This window comes from Neofelis nebulosa, chromosome 9 (assembly GCF_028018385.1).
Source record: "Neofelis nebulosa isolate mNeoNeb1 chromosome 9, mNeoNeb1.pri, whole genome shotgun sequence".
Classification (NCBI taxonomy): Eukaryota; Metazoa; Chordata; class Mammalia; order Carnivora; family Felidae; genus Neofelis; species Neofelis nebulosa.
In genome coordinates this window covers 73,095,065-73,109,706 of record NC_080790.1, presented here as the reverse complement: position 1 = coordinate 73,109,706, position 14,642 = coordinate 73,095,065, and positions in this window count along the sequence as shown.

Sequence of the window (14,642 nt, the reverse complement as noted above, 5' to 3'; positions counted from 1 at the left end):
TACAGAAGAAGTATGGATAAGCAAAAGAGGAAATATCTGAAGATAACTGATACCATTTTGAAGTGAAACCTTCAGACATGTGCGCACATGTATGAATGTAACAAGATGTTAAAATGGGGCTCTTTGTACTTACTTTTGGCTGAAGCCCTAAAAGCTGGTAACAATAGACACCCAAGGACCACATATCCCAAATATCCTAACTGAGATGCTGTGACTCCTATTCAACTGATACAGGGTAGGCAGAGAGATTATGAAGCAGGTTCTGCCAGATTGAGCAATCACCCTACTAGCTTGTAGCAATGAGGGCTGAACTGCAGTGAGAGAAAATTCCATGGAGAGCCTTGTTGGTGGCCTGGGTCCCATGCCACCCCTCCCAGGGGAAGAGGAGTGCACTCCTTCATCCCAAGCCAAGTGAAAGACCCTTCTGGAGACCCACTCAGAGAACTCAGAGAGCTAGATGTGTGCCTCTTAGAGTTTAGGGACTGGTATCTGCCTTTTACCAAGAGATGCCCATAGGTAAGAGATTACAGTTTGTAGTTAAGCCTAAGTCTGCCCAACAGAAAGGAGCAGTCCTTTCTCCTTTCTGTTGGAGAAAGGAAGTCCGCCTGCCCTTCCTCAGTAGCAGGCAAAGATATGTGAGCATCACCAGGGGCCATGGAATGTGAGGAGGGAGCTGGTCTGGGTTGTTTTAAAAGGGAACAACACCACGGGACTCCTGAGTGGGAGGGAAAAGGGTCCAAAGGAGAAAGTTAGCATGGCCAGTTAGCTGCTGGAGACCACATGGGCTGAGGGAAGAACTGGAAGCTTCCAGCTGCGAGAGAGGTGGCATGCTCCACAAAGAATCTTGGGAACAGCCTGCAAAAGCACCTGCCAGAGAAAGAGGCTGCAAAGGTGCATGTGGCACACCCACAGGAGCCAGTGTTGGTCCAGGACTGTGCCTGCCATTGAGGACTGCCCTTTCTGCAGTCCCATCCCAGGGGCTCAGCCTTGGAGGGGTGGAAGGCAAAGGGAAGAGGAGCGGCTATGAGAAGGAAGACACAACGACTAACCCTTCCAGAATTCCAAGCTCACAGCAGCTCTGCCTGGAGAAGTTTCCCTTCAACTAGAGAGAAGTTCAGATTGCACTGGATGCTTTAATTACTGAAGTAAGACTGCCCAACTGACTGAAAGGACCCAGAAAAACTTTGAGACCTCCATGAAATTTCATCCATGGGCCACAAAAGGACAAATCCAGAAAGCGGGTTTGAAGTAAATGTGGGAGAAAGAACACAGTTGCTTTATTATTGTACTTGTGCCCATGTTGTTCGACAAAATAGTAATGAACATGAAAATTATTTTTTAAGTATATTTATTTATTTATTTATTTATTTATTGTGAGAGATAGAGTGCACAAGTGCAAGTGGGTGAGGGGCAGAGGGAGAGAATTCTAAGCAGGCTCTGTCAGCATGGGGCTCAAACCCACAAACCCATGAGATCATGACCTGAGCTAAAATCAAGAGTTGGATGCTTAATTGACTGAGCCACCCAGGTACCCCTAAAAATCATTTTTAAATAATCATTGGATCATATTGGGTTCTTATATAAATAAAATGACTAATACATGTAGAGCTCCTAGTACATAATAAATGCATTAATGTGTTATCTATTATTATTAATAATAGTGATTTTTTAACCTTCCTTTTTTCATTTAATGGTATCCTAAATATATTTTCACATCAATAAATACAATTACCAGACTGTGAGATCTGCATTGTCTGTTTATTCACTAATGTATCCTTCTATTTACAACAGTGCCTGGCACGTAGCAAATAATCAATACATAATTGCTAAATGAATTATTTCAAGTGTCTGCAGTGTTGTTGCATGGAATGTACTATAGTTACTGATCTTTTATTATTGGTTAGAAAACATTGGAAACGACCCTATCTAGGTATTTTCCAGTCTTTCATGGTTATAAACTAGCCTCTCACAAATATCCTTAGTTTTGTATCTTTGTGTAGATCCTTACTTATTTTCTTGGTATAAATTCTTAGAAGAGGAATTACAGGGTCAAAGGGTATAAATGTTTCATTAAAACTTTGAAAATTGTTGCCAAATTGCCCTCTGGAGGGATTTTGAGGCTAAGAAAGAACTAGGAATTTCCAAGTACAGAGATTTTTTTTTTTTTAATCTTTGCATATCTCTGGATATTTCCCAGTTCCAAGAGTTTTGGCATGGCTTCAACACAAGAAGAGTTTCTTCAAGGTTGAAAATAAAAACATATTTCAGGAACTTATTCTAGGGCATAGTTGACTGAGTGAAATGGAAAGAAAAACAGAACATTTGCCAATAGAAGCGTGGTGAGTAACTCCTCAGCCCAGGAAGCCTCAACTTGGAAGAGAACAGATTCGTCTCCAAGCATCACAGTGAAGAATTACAAGTCAAAATACAACTATTTATTGAGCACCTACTAAGTATGGCACTGCACTGACCACTTTGGAGTGCAGTGGCCTGGCTCTGCCACCCTCCCGTCCCCTCCCACCGTCCCCCGTGCCTGGACTATAAGCTCTCCTGGGAAGAATGTTTGTTGACTTCATCTTGCATCCCTGGCACACAGCAGGAGAAAGGCAGTAGATGCAGTACATATTTGTGAGACTGAACAAAACTCTTCTAGGAAAATTCTAGAGGGATTGGCACAAACTTTGGAAAACAAACTTACACACATACACTTGAATAACTAATATCAAATGTGAGACACTAAACCACTGTCATCTTGAGCTCTCATACTAGAAGCTCAGGCAGATTTTAGGTTCTGAGCCCTTTCTCAGATTGATCTGCTGTCCCCAGATTTGTTCAGTACTAGGGTCTAGTCAGAACTGATCATCGTAATGAAGCTTCACTCTGCTCCCTTGTGTGAAATAGCAAACAAAAATTGAAGCCATTAAAAGCTTGAGACCTTGAGCCAAACAAATCAAAAGGTTGAATACCTCTCCTAGGACCTGTGTGTTGAATGTGCATTTGGTAGGTTCCCTGGATACTGTCAATGGGTAAAGCAATATGGTAGAAATGGCTGGCTGCCTACCCAATGTTTATTCACTCCTGCTTTCTACTGTAGAACCCAATATTATTTGAGACAGCAAAGCACCTAGCTAAAAAACTACATTTCCAGGCCTGCTTTGAGGACAAGGGTAGCCAGTGAGATATAAAGGGAGTTGCTGGGTGGGACTTCTAGCAACATTCCTAAAGGAGACTTATCCATCTTCCTGACTTCCTCCCTTCTTTCTTCTTCATACCCAGATCACAGACACAATAACTGGAGCTCCAGCAGCCATTTTGCTTGAGGATGTTAAAGCAGAAAGGGTAGGAGACTTGAACAGACCAGCCCAAGACTGCCTGCTTCCAAATTTATTTTACTTTAGAGAGAAGCGAACCCCAATACTGTCACTTGAGGACTCTTCACTAGAGGCCAAAGGTAATTGTCAGTGGAATGACTTTCTATGGGGTGAAGGGCACAGTAGTACCCCATAGGAGCATTTTGGAAATTTGGGGATATATTTTTTATTGTCACAATAAATGGCACTACTTGTATTTAGTAGACAAGAGCCTGACATGTCTTGTCCCAGGTATTCATGTAGATTTAAAACAACAACAATAAAATGTTTATAATTACCTGCACCTTAAACATAATTATATTTTACAAATAAATAAAATGTATTTTTTGCATGGTTTCTGACATGCCCAATTTTCCAGGAATGCAACTGCCATGTAAAATAAGAGTTTTGTACTGGTTTTTTGAACTTTACAAAGATTTGTTCACTATTTGCAAAATTACATCACCAATAGCAACACTCATTGCACGCAATGTAACACATGATATTGATCTAAGTTTATAGTTGTCCCATTCATGGTGAATATATGAATAATTACAGCACTGACTCCTTTGTTTTATCTTCTAAAGTAGTTGGGCCCAAGCATTTCCACGCTGAAATACATATTAATTTATTACAAATAACCTCCTTTTTATTTCCCTTTGAACCTTTCCAGTCAAGGCATTATGCCAATTTTACTTTTGAGAAGGTCATAGTATCTATACATTTCACATCAGGATCATAAAGTGCGTTCCAATAAGTGGGGAGGAGGGAACTGGTCTTGACAGTGCTTGTTGTCCTCACTGATGAGACTCCTACACACTCAGCCTCCATCTGCCTTCTTTGCTTTAGCGTGAAGAAGCAGAAAGGACCGGCAGTAGAGAGCTGAATGTTTGGGGTCTGCACGTCAAGTGAAACAGGCATGTGTTTTACATTTGTCTGTGACAAGCCTGGCTTTAGGCATAAGTGCAGAAGATGTATCATGCAACATTGCCATTTGAGAGCCAATTATCTCTGAGAGAGTTGAGTGTTAATCCATGATCCACCACCAACAACTCTGTACACATTAGTTTATCAGAGGACACAGAATTAGGACAGAACTCTCTGTTGACAGAAAGGGAGGGAGAGCAAGATACAGTTCTAGAACTCCAAGGACTCAGAGGGGAGAGAGAGGAGAGGTAAAGAAAGCACAGTGGCCATCTGGGGGTAGGGGAAGAGTGCCAGGGGAAACAGCACGGCCAGGACCACTGAGGGGACCTGCAGCCAGCATGGGCAGCCCACCGTTGGCCGTGGTCACTGCTCTGGAGTGACTGAATTAACTACATCTCACACTCCTTAATTGGAGCAGATAATTGGCGAGCTGGCTTTGTGCACAGGAAGTGTGTGCGGTTGGATTTGGCAGAGTGGAACAGGAAGAATAGGGACCACCTGATTTCATCTTGTGCCAAGGAGGGCGACACAAAGCGGCAGTGTCTCCTGTGGAGCTTGGCCCAGGCAAAGCTGGGGGACAGAGAGCCCTGTGCAAACCAGAGGGTGAATGGGATCTTCCTGGGAAGATCGCTGGAGCAGATGACAGTCAGGAGCTGTAGGACTGGGCTCAGTGATTAGGCTGCTTTTTGACTCTGGGCAAGGAATTTAACCTCTCTGTGTCTGTTTCCTCATCTGTGAAACAACTGAGGAAATAAAAGTCCCCCTTAAAATCCTGTCACTCAGTCCCATCCAATCCACAGATGCAGCTTGAATGCCTCCTCTCGTGGGTAGAATTGTTCCTGGGGCTGTGCCTGCTTCCTCCACACCCTCCACTCACCCACCCGCAGGAGTAGGAGGGGTGTGACACAAATATGAACAATCCTTGGCGGGGGGCGGGGAGGTGCGGTTCTTATCTTTACCTTCTCCCCAGATATCTCAACCTAATTTTACTTCAGTCTGGGAGATATCTTGGTCAAACCTCCTGACCCAGCCCTTGACCAGTCTTTTTTCGGAAGTGCCCAGGATAGGGACTGGTTAGAGAGGGCTGCTGCCAGGACAACAGAAAGCAAACACTGGTGAAGGTGTCATCAGTTCTGAGGATGTGGTAAATGAGGTATTCACCTGATGACCATCCCGTGACTCTCAGTCCTCTTTTCTAGCTACTTTTTGGAATCTTCATTCTTAGAAAACCCTTTGTTGTGAAACGTGCGTAGGTCCAGAAAGGGAGGGAGGGTCGGTCAGCAACACTGGCCAGTGTGAACTCTAGAACAGCATTTCCTTTCACAAGATTTGTCCTCATTTTGCTCCTGGCTTAGTGCTGGTTTAGGATGACTGTTTCCTGGGGATTTCCAACCTGAATAGCAAGGAGCCAGGCCCCAGTTCACTCCCACATTGAAGACAGAGACAGCTGCATTTCTTGCCTGACTTTTTCTTTCCCATAAGTGGTAGACAGTCAAGACACTGAGCTTGAGTTACCTTGGGTGAGTCTCTTCACTTCCCTGAGTCTCATTGTAGCAAATGAGGCATTTAATAATATGTATTCTTAAGGGAAATTTGCAGACAACTTACCAAAGCACCTCGGATACCCATTTGTAACAGACATTATTATTTTTATTATTTTGCTTTTTGCTCAAAATTTCTTTCTCATATTTAAAGTATAAGTAAGCATTTTCTTTCAGTGAAATCATTTGACCTAGAGCTATTCATGAATATTATTACCATTCATTAAAAATGTTTAAATTCAGAAATGCATTAGTATTTTTATTAAGCTTGGTCATCACACATAATTTAGTCTGAATTATACACACTGTAATCTCATAAAAGTGGTAAAGTGTAAAAAATAATATGGCCTCACTGCAAAAATCATCAAATAGCTACAAAGAGAAAATGAATCAGAAAGTTTCATGTTATTCCCATGACTAACCTGTAACAGATTTGTTCATCAGAGAATCCATAATAACATTTTCCTCACCGGGCTGTTGTGATGGCTCAATAAGAGTATCAAGTTATTGGTGCCCAATAGGCACCAATAGGCATAATAAATGATACTTATTAATATGTTTATACCCTCAAAAACAGAATACAGCTATAAACAGGCACACATGCATGCACGTGCATGCACGTGCACACACACTCACACAGACACTCTTCTGATTCTTTTATAGACAGTCCGACTGGTAGAGATGGATGGATACTATCTTCAGAATGTGAGCACAACAGGTAGTCTTCTATTTTTTGCCTTTGAGGTGTGGCCATTATGTGAGATGAGTAAATATCCCCGAGTGCCCCTGAGAGTCCAGCCCTGGCTAGGTCAGCTCCTGAACTCACACTTCCAGGCTAACTTGGGACACAAACTTCATAAGTGTGAACAACAATCCAAGATTGCATTTGAATGACAACTGGATTTTGCAGGGTAGTTGGAGTTTGGACTTCATGATCCATTTGGAACAGTCTATGGGTCTGTGCTAAAGTGAAGAAAGGATTTGTGAAGGGGTACACATGTGCTCTGGCCTTGGGGGAGAAGAGAAGCCACTCATGAGATCAGGAGCAATTTAAAGGACAAAAAAAAGTCAGCTTCCTCTGGGAGAGAAGGACCAGGTGGCTGATGACAGAGGTATATGGTGTTATAAAACATGGTGTCTTGGGATGGTCTGCATTGCTTTGGTAAGAGACAAATTTGTGAGTCTTGTGTTGGCCAGCTACCAACATGGGGTTCCTCCTACTCCCATCACATACACTTTAAGGTGTTACTTAAGTTAAAAGGTTGGATGTTACAGATAACCCCCAGCCACGTGGATTTTCAACAGCAAACTGGTGGGTAAAGTTTACAGGTTGTTGTTTTCTGTCTATTCTCCTTTCCTTTTTCTTCAGGCCTCTTCCTCTACCTAGAAATGAGGGCTTGGACTAAGGAAGGGCTCTGTGCTCTGTCATTTACATGGTAAAGTGAATCAATATGGCCAGTCGGTAGGTATGTACATACATCCAGTGAGGTACACTAGTGCGTGCTGTGCAACTTGAAGAACCTTTCCATGGGTACACCCATGCAAACACCCCCCTAGACTGAGAAGTAAGAACACTTCTAGGACCTTCACATTGGCATGAGGATTTGAACCAAATTTTTATATAATAAATGTATTTGTCCTCTGGGAAAGACATTTCACATTGGGAGATAAGTAGGGGGATGGGAAGAGGTCTGTAAGGACAAGACTGCCATCAATTGGATGATTAGTTATTGAAAAAAATATGGACAGTGTGTCTGCTGTGTTCCATGATCCAGGTGCAAGGCTGGCCTTGGAACCGGTGCCATGACCCACCATGACCCTTAGACTCACCTCTTCCTCTTCTCTCTAGCCTCACCACCACTGTCCCAATGAGACTCTTGATGTGTCTCCTAGACCAGTGATACAGCTTCCTGGCTGGTCTCATTGCCTCCAGCTTCTCCACATTATGAACCTAATCACATACTTCTCTGCTAAAACCCCATTAATGGCTCTCCAATGGCCACAGCCTGGGTCCTGGCCCCTCTCCATGGTACACCTGGCCAGGAGCCTCTTTTCCAGCCCTGTTTGCTGCCTCCACCCACATAACTGGCTCACTGGCCACATGACCTTTTTTCTTTGTCCTAAATACAGTGTGTGCTTACATACATGGTTTTCACATGCTGTTCTCTATGCCTGGAATGCCTTTCCTCATATTCCCTTGCAAATCTTCCACTAAACCTCAGAGCCATTCCGTACTGCTTTCTTTCTCTCACACCCCGCATCCACTCTGCCAAGATTTCAATATATCTATTTCAGAATACTCCCAGAATCTGTCTAGGACTTACTGTCTCCACTACTGCTAATCTCTGAGACTGTCTCTCACCTTGATCATGATACTAACTTCCTAAATTTCCCCCTGGCTTCTGTCCTTGCCCTCCCACCCACCCACAGCCTGCTCTCAACACAGCAAGAGTCACCTTCTTCTTCTTCTTTTTTTTTAATGTTTACTTTTGAGAGCAAGAGAGAGAGAGAGAGCATGGGAGAAGGGCAGCGAAAGGGAGAGAGGGGATCCCAAGCAGGCTCCAAGATGTCAGCACAGAGTCCGATCCCAGGCTTGATCCCATGACCATGAGATCATGACCTGAACCAAAATCAAGAGTCTGGATGCTTAACTGACTGAACCACCCAGATGCCCCCCTAGAATGACCTTCTTAAAACAAAAGTCAGATCCTGTCATACCTCTGCTCAAAACTGTCCAAAGCGATGATGGGCCACTGCAGTGGCTTGTTCCCAAATACTTGCTTCACTCTGGTGCCACTTTCCTTGGGTCTTTTTTTTTTCTTTTTCTTCCCATTTTATTGAGATATACTTGATATACAGCACTGAATAGGTTTAAGATGTACAGCCTAATGAATTGACTTACATATATTATGAAATGATCACCACAATTAGTTAAAATCCATAATCTCATATAGATACCAAAAAAGATAAAAGAAAAAATGTTTTTTTCTTGTGATGAGAACTCTCAGGATTTATTCTCTGAACAACTTTCAAACATATATAACAGTGTTAGCCATAATCATCATGTCATAACTTATAACCCCAGTATTAATTTATCTTGTAACTACAAGTTTGTACATTTTGACCACCTTCTCCAACCACCCTATTACCCCACCTCCTGTTAACCACAACTCTGATCTCTTTTTCATGAGTTTAGGGTTTTGATTTTTGGATTCCGAATATAAGTGAAGTGGCCTAGAACCCACTGGTTTCTCCACAAATGGCTAGACAGAACCAAGGGCCCAGTAGACTCAGCTCCCAGGATCTGTAGAGCACATGGCAGTTTAGAGCAATTTCCAGCCTGGGGTCTTCCCCAGGCAGAGGCTTCTGAAACTTGCATGTCTGGGCATCAAGAGCTGGGAGCCTAGGAGGGGTGGGGAGGAAGGCTTCTCTGTCTCTGTGAAGCCCCTGGCCATAAAGTCCGGCTCAATTTCTGCTCTGCTGGCCCAGCCTCTCCAGGACAATGAAGGGGCTATGCTGTGCGGAGAGGAGTGATTTTCTTCCTTTCCCAGCCATCAAGTGGGGAAGAAGGGTCCACACCCTAACTCTAAGCCTCAAGGGAGTACAGGAAGTCCCAACACGTCCTGTAGAACAACTTAGTAATTTTCCAGTTACTAATTTGCCTTACCTGTTCTGTTCAAACAGGCTAATTGTTTCCTCAAAAAGGCTCAGGTGTAGTGGGATGAGGTCATCAGAGACATGCCTAAACAATTACAAACACTGGTCATGGGTGTGCCAAAAGACTGCTAACCGGCTACTCAGACTGTTGATCTGATTTTCTCTCTCCTGAAGGAAATTCGGTGAGGGCGCGCCTCCTGGTGGTAACATGCGATTATGCCAGGCAGAAGAATCATTCTGGGTAGCAAGTGACTCCTTCCCCTTCCTTGGGTAGGAGAACAGCTGGGCGTAGGTGCTGCCTTTGGAATGTTCTCAGCAGGGCATATTAATGTTATTTCTCAATAGCTATTTATTGATTGAAATATGAAATAAATGTGATTAGTATAATCTATTCGTAATTGTGATCTTCGAAGGTGTGAATTTTAATCAAAGCAAAAAAATCTGCCAAGGCAAAAAAGAGGGAAATAATGATCTCTGGCCTGCTAACAAAAGAGAACATAACTTTGAGGGCTTCCATATATTTTCTGCTTTTTTTTTTTTTAACTCTCTGCTTTTACATTGTGGGCATTCTACTCTCTATTTACTTAGAACAACTCAATTTTGTATTATAAAAAATTTCAAATATCCACAAAAATAGAGAGAAAAGAGCAATAAATCCCCATATGCTCATTACCCAGGTTCTGGAGCTATCAAGGTTTTGTCATACTCACTTTATAGATTCCATTAATTTTTTCTAGTTGCTTTTTGCCCCAGATATCGTGTTACTCTAAATATTTCAGTATGCCCTTCTAAAAACTGGGCATTTTGTTTCATAACCACATACCATTATCATATCTTAAAACTTCATCATCCCTTGTACACACGCACCACAATTTGCTTATGCACACTCCTGTTGCTGGACATTGGAATTGTTTCCAACCTGAGCTACTGTGAAAAAAAGCTGCTATGAATATGTTTGCATCAATCTTTCTGTGGACATAAGTTTTCATTTCTCTTGGGTAACTTCCCTGGAGTAGAATAACTTGTCACAATGAATGTGTATGTTTAACTTTGTAAGAAAACCCAGTCTCTTCCCCTGAGCACTCCCTTTTTCACCACTTTCCAGTAGTAGTAGTTCTGCATTCTGCATATGCCCAGCAGCTTCCCTGAGGTGTCACTTAACTTGTCCTTCTCACCCCTGGGTTGCCTATAAACTAGACGTTTGGGCTAAAACCTGGATGAGATTCAGTTTAAATACTGAATGCTTCAGATTTGGCACTGTGTGCTCCATCTTACATCTCATTGGAAGGCACAGAAGTGACACGGTTTCCTCACTCTTAATTAAGACATTAAGGCTGATCAGTAGAGGGGTGCCTGGGTGGCTAGGTCGGTTGAGCATCTGACTTTGGCTCAGGTCATGATCTCCCTGTTTGTGGGTTCCAGCCCCGTGTTGGGTTCTGTGCTGACAACTTGCAGCTCAGAGCCTGGAACCGGCTTCAGATTCTGTGTCTCCCTCTCTCTGCCCCTCCCCCACTCATGCTCGCTCTCTCTCTCTCTCTCTCAAATATAAATAAACATTAAAAAAAAAAAAAAAAGACTGATCAGTAGATCCAGGAGGGTGGTGGCCTGATCCTCCCCATTAGCCCTTCATCTAATGGTTTCAAATGATCTTTGCCTTGAATTTTTGTTAGGAATTGCAGAATGTTGCTTTTTTAAAAAATTCTATCAACCCTCCACATTTATTGCATGGAATTCTTTTGTAAAAAGAGACTTCCTTTAACAACGTTCTCTCACTGTTGTATAGGACAGGCAGGAAAAATACTTAACTATTTGTCTCTAATTTTCTAGTGAAAATTTTTAGTTTGTCTTATTGATTGTTAGAAACTTTTAAAAAGCCCGAGACAAGAAAAGTTCTCCCAGTCAAGTACTACTCCAAGCATACAAATAAGAATCCCCTCACCTTGCTTAGAGAAACAGAAACCTGATATACAGGAACACTTGGACTTGGAGAGATTGTGGGCTAAAGGGTAATAATGGTAGTGATAACAGTTACTAACATTTAAGGAACATTTCCTATTGATTTAAGTTCATGAACTAATAATGAAATTTAACTCATTTTCATAATAAGTAAATAGTTACACCGAAAATAATAATGCCAGTCATTGTGCAACCCAAGGGGCCTTATTCTAGTTACGTTTCACTTTTTTGAGAGAGAGAGAGAGAGAGAGAGAGAGAGAGAGAGAGAGAGAGAGAGAGAAAGAGAGGGAGGAAGGGAGAGGGGCAGAGGGAAAGAGAGACAGAATCCTAAGCAGGCTCCATGCCTAGCGCCCAGCCCAATACGGGGCTCCATCCCACACCCCTGGGATCTGGGATCGTGACCTGAGCTGAAATCCAGAGTAGGGCTCTCAACTGACTGAGCCACCCAGGCCCCTCTAGGTTTCACTCTTTAACCCTGACGAAACCATGGATTGATTTCTGTATTCAGTTGGCATTTACTAAGCCCCCATTTCTTTAGGAAAACAAAAATAAATTAGACCCTGATGCCATGAGGTCTCAAAGGGCCTAGCAGATGAATTTTGCCTCAGTGGTTCCCTGGACTTGTCTTGCACAGACGTTAACAGACTTTGTGATGAGACATACAAGGAAAACGCTGAAGTTGGAGGCGACACCCTAAAGTCAGACACCACCTGCCCCTATGCACAGGTGGCAAATGTATAACTGGCTCTGGTGTCAGGGGGAAGCCCGGATTAGTAGTATTTGCCTGTTTCCCATCCTAAACGGTAAATACTCCCATAGTGGCCAGTTTCAAGCTACCTGCATGAGGTCGCTGAATGCAGAATTTACAAACCTATGTCTTGTATACCATTATATGGTATCTTCATCATACAGATACAATAAGAGTAAATAATTTCAAAAGCACAGACACTGGTTAAATACAGTGAAATAAAGAAGTGATGAGTTTTAAGTATTTATCTTTGTAATATAACTTATTTAATTATATGTTTATATAATTTAATTTTTAATAATGGCTGTGTTTAATAACTGGCTTGCACAATTTCTGAACATTTAACAGCCAGCTCTGACAAGTTAGTGTGAGCCTGCTCTAGCACACCACTGTTTCACCCTTTGTAATACTGCAGTGTAGACATTGTGATATACAATATGTGCCTGGGGACTTGGAATAATATGGCTTTGATGATGCTCTGAGCCTGGGATGGTCAATGGACTCAGGGCACAGGAGAAGAAAGGAACTAGGTGTAGCATTATGAGTTCTTTCTTTATCTCAGCAGTGGGGGTTATTTCATTTCCTGTTACTGGTATAACAAATTACTCCAAGCTAAGTGGTTTAAAATAACACAAATTTATTATCTCACTGTTCTGGAGGTCAGAAGTCAGAAAGGGGTCTCACTGAACTAAATTCAATGGTTTAGCAGAGCTGTGTTCCTTTTTATTTTTAATCTTTTAATGTTTATTTATTTTTTAGAAAGAGAGAGACAGAGTGCGAGCAGGGGAGGGGCAGAGAGAGGGAGATCCAGAATCTGAAGGCTCCAGGCTCCAAGCTGTCAGCACAGAGACAGACGCAGGGCTCAAACCCATGAGCCTTGAGATCATGACCTAAGCTGAAGTCGGACACTCAACTGACTGAGCCACCCAGGCACCCTGAGCTGTGTTCCTTTTGGAGGCCCCAAGGAGAATCTTTTTTCTCCTTTCTCCAGCTTCTAGAGGCCACCTGCATTCCCTGGTTTCTGCTGGTCTTAGGAGAGACCAGCAGAAAAACCTACAGAATCATGAGAAATGATAAAGCATTACTGTTTTAAGTCACCAAGGTTTGTGACCACCTTCCTCCATCTGCAAAGCCAGCAGTGTTGGGCCAGTGCCTTGTCACACTGCCATCTCTCTGGTTCTGTCTTTGGCTAGCTGATTAGCTGCCTCAATTTTCCTTTGCTATGTAACCCAACGTATACATAAGTGCCAGAAACTAGAATGTGGACATCTGGGAGGCCATTATTCTGTCTAGCACAAGGATGTTGAGAGATATTGGCAGCTAGCTCTGAACAGATTGCAGCCCTAGAGGCCTGCCGGAGAAGGTGCTTAGAGCCCTAGAAGGTGAGATACAAGGTGGATTTCATGAAAGCTACTAATTTGCTTCCAGTAATTTCAGGTGGCAGTAAGTGTTATAAAGGAAATATAACAATAAAGCAGAGAGAGATGAAGGCAGGTATTTTAGTAGGTGGTCATAGAATGTCTCTCTGAAAAGGTAAAGTGTGGGGCTAAGACCTGAATGATGAGAAGGAGGCCACCGTGCCCAGATCTGGGAAAGGCTGGCCATGTACAATGAACAGCAGAACCAAGGAAGGACTAGTGGGGGATCGGGGGTTAGCATACTCAAACCATCCCAAATAAATACAATGTGTTCACTGTTCAGACTCAACTTGAAATAAGTCTCCTATCCAGTTCCCTCTTTCAACCACATCTATCCTCATACATTCTTCCTACAGAGACATGGCATGCCACTGGAGGAAAAAAAAGTAAAAGTTTCTGAAGATTGGCATGTTTTGAGAAACAGAAAGAGAGCAGTGTAGGAGGGGCAGTAGATTGCTCTAATATTGGCCCCCAGTGGATCAGGCTTCCCTTTGTCCACGTTCCTTTGCAATGAATGTTCCTGCTCCTTCCATTGAGAGGTAGTGTGTCTTTCTCCACCCCATGAGTATGCTCTGGTTGTGTAACTTACTTTGATCAATAGCTTATGGCAAAAGTGATGTACAAATTCTAGAGCCTGGACCTTAAGGAGCCTTGAGGCTTTGCCATCATGCTCTTGGAAACTTTCTGTGCTGTGAAGAAGCTCACTAAGCTTACTAGCTTACTAAGAGGCCACAAGGGGAGAACTGAGGAGCCCAGTCAATACTAAACATCACTTTCCTGACAGGTAAATGAGGCATTTGGACCCACTGGCCACGGTTGCACCATCAATGTGACTGCAACTGTGGTCTTAGGAGAGACCAGCAGAAAAACCTACAGAATCATGAGAAATGATAAAGCATTACTGTTTTAAGTCACCAAGTTTTGAGGTGTTGTGTTATGCAGCAATGGATAGCTGTTACATGAAATGGGGAGGTCACAGGAACAAGATCACATAAAGGCTTATTAGCGTGGTAAGGAATTTGAATTTTGTTCTAAGTGCTCTGGG